Here is a 12,454-nt window from a genome sequence, read left to right as displayed (position 1 = left end):
TGCTGCGTAGAGACGATGAGCGAGCAGTTCCCCAGGACAGAACGCTAGAGCTATCCATCTGCGGACGCTCAAGAGCCGATTTTGCTCTGGTCAGAACCACCTTATTAGTGCTGCGAAGAGAGGACGAGCGAGCAGTTCCCCGGGACAGAGCGCTAGCGCTATCCATCTGCGGACGCTCAAGAGCCGATTTTGCTGTGGTCAGAACCACCTGAATAGTGCTGCGTAGAGACGATGAGCGAGCAGTTCCCCGGGACAGAGCGCTAGCGCTATCCATCTGCGGACGCTCAAGAGCTGATTTTGCTCTGGTCAGAAGCACGTGATTAGTGCTGCATAGAGACGATGAGCAAGCACTTCCCCGGAACAGAGCGCTAGTGCTATCCATCTGCGGACGCTCAAGAGCCGAATTTGCTCTGGTCAGAACCACCTGATTAGTGCTGCGTAGAGACGATGAGCGAGCATTTCCCCGAGACAGAGCGCAAGCGCTATCCATCTTGGGACGCTCAAGAGCCGATTTTGCTCTGGTCAGAACCACCTTATTAGTGCTGCGAAGAGACGACGAGCGAGCAGTTCCCCGGGACAGAGCACTAGCGCTATCCATCTGCGGACGCTCAAGAGCCGATTTTGCTGTGGTCAGAACCACCTGATTAGTGCTGCGTAGAGACGATGAGCGAGCATTTCCCCGAGACAGAGCGCAAGCGCTATCCATCTTGGGACGCTCAAGAGCCGATTTTGCTCTGGTCAGAACCACCTTATTAGTGCTGCGAAGAGACGACGAGCGAGCAGTTCCCCGGGACAGAGCGCTAGCGCTATCCAACTGCGGACGCTCATGAGCCGATTTTGCTGTGGTCAGAACCACCTGATTAGTGCTGTGTGGAGACGATGAGCGAGCAGTTCCCCGAGGCAGAGCGCTAGCGCTATCCATCAGCGGACGCTCAAGAGCCGATTTTGCTCTGGTCAGAACCACCTGATTAGTGCTGCATAGAGACGATGAGCGAGCAGTTTCCCGGGAGAGAGCGCTGGCGCTATCCATCTGTGGACCCTCAAGAGCCGATTTTGCTCTGGTCAGAACCACCTGATTAGTGCTGCGTAGAGACGATGAGCGAGCAGTTCCCCGGGACAGAGCGCTAGCGCTATCCATCTGCGGACGCTCAAGAGCCGATTTTGCTCTGGTCAGAACCACCTGATTAGTGCTGCGTAGAGACGATGAGCGAGCAGTTCCCCGAGAAAGAGCGCTAGCGCTATCCATCTGCGGACGCTCAAGAGCCGATTTTGCTCTGGTCGGAACCACCTGATTAGTGCTGCGTAGAGATTATGAGCGAGCAGTTCCCCTGGACAGAGCGCTAGCGCTATCCATATGCGGATCAAGAGCCGATTTTGCTCTGGTCAGAACCACCTGATTAGTGCTGCATAGAGACGATGAGCAAGCACTTCCCCGGAACAGAGCGCTAGTGCTATCCCTTTTGCGGACGCTCAAGAGCAGAATTTGCTCTGGTCAGAACCACCTGATTAGTGCTGCGCAGAGACGATGAGCGAGCAGTTCCCCGAGACAGCGCGCTAGCGCTATCCATCTGCGGACGCTCAAAGAGCTGAGTTTGCTCTGGTGAGAACCACCTGATTAGTGCTGCGTAGAGCCGATGAGCGAGCAGTTCCCCGAGACAGAGCGCTTTCCATCTGCGGAAGCTCAAGAGCCGATTTTGCTGTGGTCAGAACCACCTGATTAGTGCTGCGTAGAGACGATGAGTGAGCATTTCCCCGAGACAGAGCGCAAGCGCTATCCATCTTGGGACGCTCAAGAGCCGATTTTGTTCTGGTCAGAACCACCTTATTAGTGCTGCGAAGAGACGACGAGCGAGCAGTTCCCCGGGACAGAGCGCTAGCGCTATCCATCTGCGGACGCTCAAGAGCCGATTTTGCTGTGGTCAGAACCACCTGATTAGTGCTGTGTAGAGACGATGAGCGAGCAGTTCCCCGACGCAGAGCGCTGGCGCTATCCATCTGCGGACGCTCAAGAGCCGATTTTGCTCTGGTCAGAACCACCTGATTAGTGCTGCATAGAGACGATGAGCGAGCAGTTCCCCGGGACAGAGCGCTGGCGCTATCCATCTGCGGACGCTCAAGAGCCGATTTTGCTCTGGTCAGCACCACCTTATTAGTGCTGCGAAGAGACGACGAGCGAGCAGTTCCCCGGGACAGAGCGCTAGCGCTATTTATCTGCGGACGCTCAAGAGCCGATTTTGCTCTGCTCAGAACCACCTGATTAGTGCTGCGTAGAGACGATGAGCGAGCAGTTCCCCAGGACAGAACGCTAGAGCTATCCATCTGCGGACGCTCAAGAGCCGATTTTGCTCTGGTCAGCACCACCTTATTAGTGCTGCGAAGAGACGACGAGCGAGCAGTTCCCCGGGACAGAGCGCTAGCGCTATTTATCTGCGGACGCTCAAGAGCCGATTTTGCTCTGCTCAGAACCACCTGATTAGTGCTGCGTAGAGACGATGAGCAAGCAGTTCGCCAGGACAGAACGCTAGAGCTATCCATCAGCGGACGCTCAAGAGCCGATTTTGCTCTGGTCAGAACCACCTTATTAGTGCTGCGAAGAGAGGACGAGCGAGCAGTTCCCCGGGACACAGCGCTAGCGCAATCCATCTGCGGACGCTTAAGAGCCGATTTTGCTGTGGTCAGAACCACCTGAATAGTGCTGCGTAGAGACGATGAGCGAGCAGTTCCCCGGGACAGAGCGCTAGCGCTATCCATCTGCGGACGCTCAAGAGCTGATTTTGCTCTGGTCAGAAGCACGTGATTAGTGCTGCATAGAGACGATGAGCAAGCACTTCCCCGGAACAGAGCGCTAGTGCTATCCATCTGCGGACGCTCAAGAGCCGAATTTGCTCTGGTCAGAACCACCTGATTAGTGCTGCGCAGAGACGATGAGCGAGCAGTTCCCCGAGACAGAGCGCTAGCGCTATCCATCTGCGGACGCTCACAGAGCCGAGTTTGCTCTGGTGAGAACCACCTGATTAGTGCTGCGTAGAGACGATGAGCGAGCATTTCCCCGAGACAGAGCGCAAGCGCGATCCATCTTGGGACGCTCAAGAGCCGATTTTGCTCTGGTCAGAACCACCTTATTAGTGCTGCGAAGAGACGACGAGCGAGCAGTTCCCCGGGACAGAGCACTAGCACTATCCATCTGCGGACGCTCAAGAGCCGAATTTGCTGTGGTCAGAACCACCTGATTAGTGCTGCGTAGAGATTATGAGCGAGCAGTTCCCCTGGACAGAGCGCTAGCGCTATCCATATGCGGATCAAGAGCCGATTTTGCTCTGGTCAGAACCACCTGATTAGTGCTGAATAGAGACGATGAGCGAAAAGTTCCCAGAGAGAGAGCGCTGGCGCTATCCATCTGCGGACGCTCAAGAGCCGATTTTGCTCTGGTCAGAACCACCTGATTAGTGCTGCGTAGAGACGATGAGCGAGCAGTTCCCCAGGACAGAACGCTGGCGCTACCCATCTGCGGACGCTCAAGAGCCGATTTTGCTCTGGTCAGAACCACCTGATTAGTGCTGCGTAGAGACGATGAGCGACCAGTTCCCCGGGACAGAGCGCTAGCGCTATCCATCTGTGGACGCTCAAGAGCTGATTTTGCTCTGGTCACAACCACGTGATTAGTGCTGCATAGAGACGATGAGCAAGCACTTCCCCGGAACAGAGCGCTAGTGCTATTCATCTGCGGACGCTCAAGAGCCGAATTTGCTCTGGTTAGAACCACCTGATTAGTGCTGCGTAGAGCCGATGAGCGAGCAGTTCCCGTCCTGTTGTGTTCGTGCCTCTTTGTCTTTGTCGTCTTAGCGCCGTCCTAACTTCTTTCAAGATATGAACCAACTAGCGCAAATCAAAGTACTTCTTCAGTTCCCCGAGACAGAGCGCTATCCATCTGCGGAAGCTCAAGAGCCGATTTTGCTCTTGTGAGAACCACATGATTAGTGCTGCGTAGATACGATGAGCGAGCAGTTGCCCGATGCAGAGCGCTAGCGCTATCCATCTGCGGACGCTCAAGAGCCTATTTTGCTCTGGTAAAAACCACCTGATTAGTGCTGCGTAGAGACGATGAGCGAGCAGTTCCTCGAGACAGAGCGCTAGCGCTATACATCTGCGGACGCTCAAGAGCCGATTTTGCTCTGGTCAGAACCACCTGATTAGTGCTGCTTAGAGACGATGAGCGAGCAGTTCCCCAGGACAGAGCGCTGGCGCTATCCATCTGCGGACGCTCAAGAGCCGATTTTGCTCTGGTCAGAACCACCTGATTAGTGTTGCGTAGAGACGATGAGCGAGCAGTTCCCCGGGACAGAGCGCTAGCGCTATCCATCTGCGGACGCTCAAGAGCTGATTTTGCTCTGGTCAGAACCACGTGATTAGTGCTGCATAGAGACGATGAGCAAGCACTTCCCCGGAACAGAGCGCAAGTGCTATCCCTTTTGCGGACGCTCAAGAGCCGAATTTGCTCTGGTCAGAACCACCTGATTAGTGCTGCGCAGAGACGATGAGCGAGCAGTTCCCCGAGACAGTGCGCTAGCGCTATCCATCTGCGGACGCTCACAGAGCCGAGTTTGCTCTGGTGAGAACCACCTGATTAGTGCTGCGTAGAGACGATGAGCGAGCAGTTCCCCGAGACAGAGCGCTTTCCATCTGCGGAAGCTCAAGCGCCGATTTTGCTCTTGTGAGAACCACATGATTAATGCTGCGTAGATGCGATGAGCGAACAGTTGCCCGAGGCAGAGCGCTAGCGCTATCCATCTGCGGACGCTCAAGAGCCCATTTTGCTCTGGTGAGAACCACCTGATTAGTGCTGCGTAGAGACGATGAGCGAGCAGTTCCACGAGACAGAGCGCTAGCGCTATCCATCTGCGGAAGCTCAAGAGCCGACTTTGCTCTTGTCAGAACCACCTGATTAGTGCTGCGCAGAGACGATGAGCGAGCAGTTCCCCGAGACAGAGCGCTAGCGCTACCCACCTGCGGACGCTCAAGAGCCGATTTTGCTCTGGTGAGAACTACCTGATTAGTGCTGCGTAGAGACGATGAGCGAGAATTTACCCGAGACAGAGCGCTAGCGCTATCAATCTGCGGACGCTCAAGAGCCGATTTTGCTCTGGTCAAAACCACCTGATTAGTGCTGCGTAGAGACGATGAGCGAGCATTTCCCCGAGACAGAGCGCTAGCGCTATCAATCTGCGGACACTCAAGAGCCGATTTTGCTCTGGTGAGAACCACCTGATTAGTGCTGTGTAGAGACGATGAGCGAGCAGTTCCCCGAGGCAGAACGCTAGCGCTATCCATCAGCGGACGCTCAAGAGCCGATTTTGCTCTGGTCAGAACCACCTGATTAGTGCTGAATAGAGACGATGAGCGAAAAGTTCCCAGAGACAGAGCGCTATCGCTATCCATCTGAGGACGCTCAAGAGCCGATTTTGCTCTGCTCAGAACCACCTGATTAGTGCTGCATAGAGACGATGAGCGAGCAGTTCCTCGGGACAGAGCGCTGGCGCTATCCATCTGCGGACGCTCAAGAGCCGATTTTGTTCTGGTCAGAACCACCTTATTAGTGCTGCGAAGAGACGACGAGCGAGCAGTTCCCCGGGACAGAGCGCTAGCGCTATCCATCTGCGGACGCTCAAGAGCCGATTTTGCTCTGGTCAGAACCACCTGATTAGTGCTGCATAGAGACGATGAGCGAGCAGTTCCCCGGGACAGAGCGCTGGCGCTATCCATCTGCGGACGCTCAAGAGACGATTTTGCTCTGGTCAGCACCACCCTATTAGTGCTGCGAAAAGACGACGAGCGAGCAGTTCCCCGGGACAGAGCGCTAGCGCTATTTATCTGCGGACGCTCAAGAGCCGATTTTGCTCTGCTCAGAACCACCTGATTAGTGCTGCGTAGAGACGATGAGCGAGCAGTTCCCCAGGACAGAACGCTAGAGCTATCCATCTGCGGACGCTCAAGAGCCGATTTTGCTCTGGTCAGCACCACCTTATTAGTGCTGCGAAGAGACGACGAGCGAGCAGTTCCCCGGGACAGAGCGCTAGCGCTATTTATCTGCGGACGCTCAAGAGCCGATTTTGCTCTGCTCAGAACCACCTGATTAGTGCTGCGTAGAGACGATGAGCGAGCAGTTCCCCAGGACAGAACGCTAGAGCTATCCATCTGCGGACGCTCAAGAGCCGATTTTGCTCTGGTCAGAACCACCTTATTAGTGCTGCGAAGAGAGGACGAGCGAGCAGTTCCCCGGGACAGAGCGCTAGCGCTATCCATCTGCGGACGCTCAAGAGCCGATTTTGCTGTGGTCAGAACCACCTGATTAGTGCTGCGTAGAGACGATGAGCGAGCATTTCCCCGAGACAGAGCGCAAGCGCTATCCATCTTGGGACGCTCAAGAGCCGATTTTGCTCTGGTCAGAACCACCTTATTAGTGCTGCGAAGAGACGACGAGCGAGCAGTTACCCGGGACAGAGCGCTAGCGCTATCCATCTGCGGACGCTCAAGAGCCGACTTTGCTGTGGTCAGAACCACCTGATTAGTGCTGCGTAGAGACGATGAGCGAGCAGTTCCCCGGGAAGGAGCGCTAGCGCTATCCATCTGCGGACGCTCAAGAGCCGATTTTGCTGTGGTCAGAACCACCTGAATAGTGCTGCGTAGAGACGATGAGCGAGCAGTTCCCCGGGACGGAGCGCTAGCGCTATCCATCTGCGGACGCTCGAGCCGATTTTGCTCTGGTCAGAACCACCTGATTAGTGCTGCATAGAGACGATGAGCGAGCATTTCCCCGGGACAGAGCGCTAGCGCTATCCATCTGCGGACGCTCAAGAGCCGATTTTGCTATGGTCAGAACCACCTGATTAGTGCTGCGTAGAGACGATGAGCGAGCAGTTCCTCGAGACAGAGCGCTAGCGCTATACATCTGCGGACGCTCAAGAGCCGATTTTGCTCTGGTCAGAACCACCTGATTAGTGCTGCTTAGAGACGATGAGCGAGCAGTTCCCCAGGACAGAGCGCTGGCGCTATCCATCTGCGGACGCTCAAGAGCCGATTTTGCTCTGGTCAGAACCACGTGATTAGTGCTGCATAGAGACGATGAGCAAGCACTTCCCCGGAACAGAGCGCAAGTGCTATCCCTTTTGCGGACGCTCAAGAGCCGAATTTGCTCTGGTCAGAACCACCTGATTAGTGCTGCGCAGAGACGATGAGCGAGCAGTTCCCCGAGACAGTGCGCTAGCGCTATCCATCTGCGGACGCTCACAGAGCCGAGTTTGCTCTGGTGAGAACCACCTGATTAGTGCTGCGTAGAGACGATGAGCGAGCAGTTCCCCGAGACAGAGCGCTTTCCATCTGCGGAAGCTCAAGAGCCGATTTTGCTCTTGTGAGAACCACATGATTAGTGCTGCGCAGAGACGATGAGCGAGCAGTTCCCCGAGACAGAGCGCTAGCGCTACCCATCTGCGGACGCTCAAGAGCCGATTTTGCTCTGGTGAGAACCACCTGATTAGTGCTGCGTAGAGACGATGTGCGAGCAGTTCCCCGAGACAGAGCGCTAGCGCTATCAATCTGCGGACGCTCAAGAGCCGATTTTGCTCTGGTCAAAACCACCTGATTAGTGCTGCGTAGAGACGATGAGCGAGCATTTCCCCGAGACAGAGCGCAAGCGCTATCCATCTTCGGACACTCAAGAGCCGATTTTGCTCTGGTGAGAACCACCTGATTAGTGCTGTGTAGAGACGATGAGCGAGCAGTTCCCCGAGGCAGAACGCTAGCGCTATCCATCAGCGGACGCTCAAGAGCCGATTTTGCTCTGGTCAGAACCACCTGATTAGTGCTGAATAGAGACGATGAGCGAAAAGTTCCCAGAGACAGAGCGCTATCGCTATCCATCTGAGGACGCTCAAGAGCCGATTTTCCTCTGCTCAGAACCACCTGATTAGTGCTGCATAGAGACGATGAGCGAGCAGTTCCTCGGGACAGAGCGCTGGCGCTATCCATTTGCGGACGCTCAAGAGCCGATTTTGCTCTGGTCAGAACCACCTGATTAGTGCTGCGTAGAGACGATGAGCGAGCAGTTCCCCAGGACAGAACGCTAGCGCTATCCATCTGCAGACGCTCAAGAGCCGATTTTGCTCTGGTCAGAACCACCTTATTAGTGCTGCGAAGAGACGACGAGCGAGCAGTTCCCCGGGACAGAGCGCTAGCGCTATCCATCTGCGGACGCTCAAGAGCCGATTTTGCTCTGGTCTGAACCACCTGATTAGTGCTGAATAGAGACGATGAGCGAAAAGTTCCCAGAGACAGAGCGCTATCGCTATCCATCTGAGGACGCTCAAGAGCCGATTTTGCTCTGCTCAGAACCACCTGATTAGTGCTGCATAGAGACGATGAGCGAGCAGTTCCTCGGGACAGAGCGCTGGCGCAATCCATCTGCGGACGCTCAAGAGCCGATTTTCCTCTGGTCAGAACCACCTGATTAGTGCTGCGTAGAGACGATGAGCGAGCAGTTCCCCAGGACAGAACGCTAGCGCTATCCATCTGCGGACGCTCAAGATCCGATTTTGCTCTGGTCAGAACCACCTTATTAGTGCTGCGAAGAGACGACGAGCGAGCAGTTCCCCGGGACAGAGCGCTAGCGCTATCCATCTGCGGACGCTCAAGAGCCGATTTTGCTGTGGTCAGAACCACCTGAATAGTGCTGCGTAGAGACGATGAGCGAGCAGTTCCCCGGGACGGAGCGCTAGCGCTATCCATCTGCGGACGCTCGAGCCGATTTTGCTCTGGTCAGAACCACCTGATTAGTGCTGCATAGAGACGATGAGCGAGCATTTCCCCGGGACAGAGCGCTAGCGCTATCCATCTGCGGACGCTCAAGAGCCGATTTTGCTCTGGTCAGAACCACCTGATTAGTGCTGCGTAGAGACGATGAGCGACCAGTTCCCCGGGACAGAGCGCTAGCGCTATCCATCTGCGGACGCTCAAGAGCCGATTTTGCTCTGGTCAGAACCACCTTTTTGTGCTGCGTAGAGACGACGAGCGAGCAGTTCCCCGGGACAGAGCGCTAGCGCTATCCATCTGCGGACGCTCAAGAGCCGATTTTGCTGTGGTCAGAACCACCTGAATAGTGCTGCGTAGAGACGATGAGCGAGCAGTTCCCCGGGACGGAGCGCTAGCGCTATCCATCTGCGGACGCTCGAGCCGATTTTGCTCTGGTCAGAACCACCTGATTAGTGCTGCATAGAGACGATGAGCGAGCATTTCCCCGGGACAGAGCGCTAGCGCTATCCATCTGCGGACGCTCAAGAGCCGATTTTGCTCTGGTCAGAACCACCTGATTAGTGCTGCGTAGAGACGATGAGCGACCAGTTCCCCGGGACAGAGCGCTAGCGCTATCCATCTGCGGACGCTCAAGAGCCGATTTTGCTCTGGTCAGAACCACCTTATTAGTGCTGCGTAGAGACGACGAGCGAGCAGTTCCCCGGGACAGAGCGCTAGCGCTATCCATCTGCGGACGCTCAAGAGCCGATTTTGCTCTGGTCAGAACCACCTGATTAGTGCTGAATAGAGACGATGAGCGAAAAGTTCCCAGAGACAGAGCGCTATCGCTATCCATCTGAGGACGCTCAAGAGCCGATTTTGCTCTGCTCAGAACCACCTGATTAGTGCTGCATAGAGACGATGAGCGAGCAGTTCCTCGGGACAGAGCGCTGGCGCAATCCATCTGCGGACGCTCAAGAGCCGATTTAACTCTGGTCAGAACCACCTGATTAGTGCTGCGTAGAGACGATGAGCGAGCAGTTCCCCAGGACAGAACGCTAGCGCTATCCATCTGCGGACGCTCAAGATCCGATTTTGCTCTGGTCAGAACCACCTTATTAGTGCTGCGAAGAGACGACGAGCGATCAGTTCCCCGGGACAGAGCGCTAGCGCTATCCATCTGCGGACGCTCAAGAGCCGATTTTGCTGTGGTCAGAACCAACTGAATAGTGCTGCGTAGAGACGATGAGCGAGCAGTTCCCCGGGACGGAGTGCTAGCGCTATCCATCTGCGGACGCTCGAGCCGATTTTGCTCTGGTCAGAACCACCTGATTAGTGCTGCATAGAGACGATGAGCGAGCATTTCCCCGGGACAGAGCGCTAGCGCTATCCATCTGCGGACGCTCAAGAGCCGATTTTGCTATGGTCAGAACCACCTGATTAGTGCTGCGTAGAGACGATGAGCGAGCAGTTCCTCGAGACAGAGCGCTAGCGCTATACATCTGCGGACGCTCAAGAGCCGATTTTGCTCTGGTCAGAACCACCTGATTAGTGCTGCTTAGAGACGATGAGCGAGCAGTTCCCCAGGACAGAGCGCTGGCGCTATCCATCTGCGGACGCTCAAGAGCCGATTTTGCTCTGGTCAGAACCACCTGATTAGTGTTGCGTAGAGACGATGAGCGAGCAGTTCCCCGGGACAGAGCGCTAGCGCTATCCATCTGCGGACGCTCAAGAGCTGATTTTGCTCTGGTCAGAACCACGTGATTAGTGCTGCATAGAGACGATGAGCAAGCACTTCCCCGGAACAAAGCGCAAGTGCTATCCCTTTTGCGGACGCTCAAGAGCCGAATTTGCTCTGGTCAGAACCACCTGATTAGTGCTGCGCAGAGACGATGAGCGAGCAGTTCCCCGAGACAGTGCGCTAGCGCTATCCATCTGCGGACGCTCACACAGAGCCGAGTTTGCTCTGGTGAGAACCACCTGATTAGTGCTGCGTAGAGACGATGAGCGAGCAGTTCCCCGAGACAGAGCGCTTTCCATCTGCGGAAGCTCAAGAGCCGATTTTGCTCTTGTGAGAACCACATGATTAATGCTGCGTAGATGCGATGAGCGAACAGTTGCCCGAGGCAGAGCGCTAGCGCTATCCATCTGCGGACGCTCAAGAGCCCATTTTGCTCTGGTGAGAACCACCTGATTAGTGCTGCGTAGAGACGATGAGCGAGCAGTTCCACGAGACAGAGCGCTAGCGCTATCCATCTGCGGAAGCTCAAGAGGCGACTTTGCTCTTGTGAGAACCACCTGATTAGTGCTGCGCAGAGACGATGAGCGAGCAGTTCCCCGAGACAGAGCGCTAGCGCTACCCATCTGCGGACGCTCAAGAGCCGATTTTGCTCTGGTGAGAACCACCTGATTAGTGCTGCGTAGAGACGATGAGCGAGCAGTTCCCCGAGACAGAGCGCTAGCGCTATCAATCTGCGGACGCTCAAGAGCCGATTTTGCTCTGGTCAAAACCACCTGATTAGTGCTGCGTAGAGACGATGAGCGAGCATTTCCCCGAGACAGAGCGCAAGCGCTATCCATCTTCGGACACTCAAGAGCCGATTTTGCTCTGGTGAGAACCACCTGATTAGTGCTGTGTAGAGACGATGAGCGAGCAGTTCCCCGAGGCAGAACGCTAGCGCTATCCATCAGCGGACGCTCAAGAGCCGATTTTGCTCTGGTCAGAACCACCTGATTAGTGCTGAATAGAGACGATGAGCGAAACGTTCCCAGAGACAGAGCGCTATCGCTATCCATCTGAGGACGCTCAAGAGCCGATTTTGCTCTGCTCAGAACCACCTGATTAGTGCTGCATAGAGACGATGAGCGAGCAGTTCCTCGGGACAGAGCGCTGGCGCTATCCATCTGCGGACGCTCAAGAGCCGATTTTGCTCTGGTCAGAACCACCTGATTAGTGCTGCGTAGAGACGATGAGCGAGCAGTTCCCCAGGACAGAACGCTAGCGCTATCCATCTGCAGACGCTCAAGAGCCGATTTTGCTCTGGTCAGAACCACCTTATTAGTGCTGCGAAGAGACGACGAGCGAGCAGTTCCCCGGGACAGAGCGCTAGCGCTATCCATCTGCGGACGCTCAAGAGCCGATTTTGCTCTGGTCAGAACCACCTGATTAGTGCTGAATAGAGACGATGAGCGAAAAGTTCCCAGAGACAGAGCGCTATCGCTATCCATCTGAGGACGCTCAAGAGCCGATTTTGCTCTGCTCAGAACCACCTGATTAGTGCTGCATAGAGACGATGAGCGAGCAGTTCCTCGGGACAGAGCGCTGGCGCAATCCATCTGCGGACGCTCAAGAGCCGATTTTCCTCTGGTCAGAACCACCTGATTAGTGCTGCGTAGAGACGATGAGCGAGCAGTTCCCCAGGACAGAACGCTAGCGCTATCCATCTGCGGACGCTCAAGATCCGATTTTGCTCTGGTCAGAACCACCTTATTAGTGCTGCGAAGAGACGACGAGCGAGCAGTTCCCCGGGACAGAGCGCTAGCGCTATCCATCTGCGGACGCTCAAGAGCCGATTTTGCTCTGGTCAGAACCACCTGAATAGTGCTGCGTAGAGACGATGAGCGAGCAGTTCCCCGGGACGGAGCGCTAGCGCTATCCATCTGCGGACGCTCG

The sequence above is a fragment of the Amblyomma americanum genome, chromosome 9 (genome assembly GCF_052857255.1).
Source record: "Amblyomma americanum isolate KBUSLIRL-KWMA chromosome 9, ASM5285725v1, whole genome shotgun sequence".
Classification (NCBI taxonomy): Eukaryota; Metazoa; Arthropoda; class Arachnida; order Ixodida; family Ixodidae; genus Amblyomma; species Amblyomma americanum.
This window is presented reverse-complemented; position numbering follows the sequence as displayed.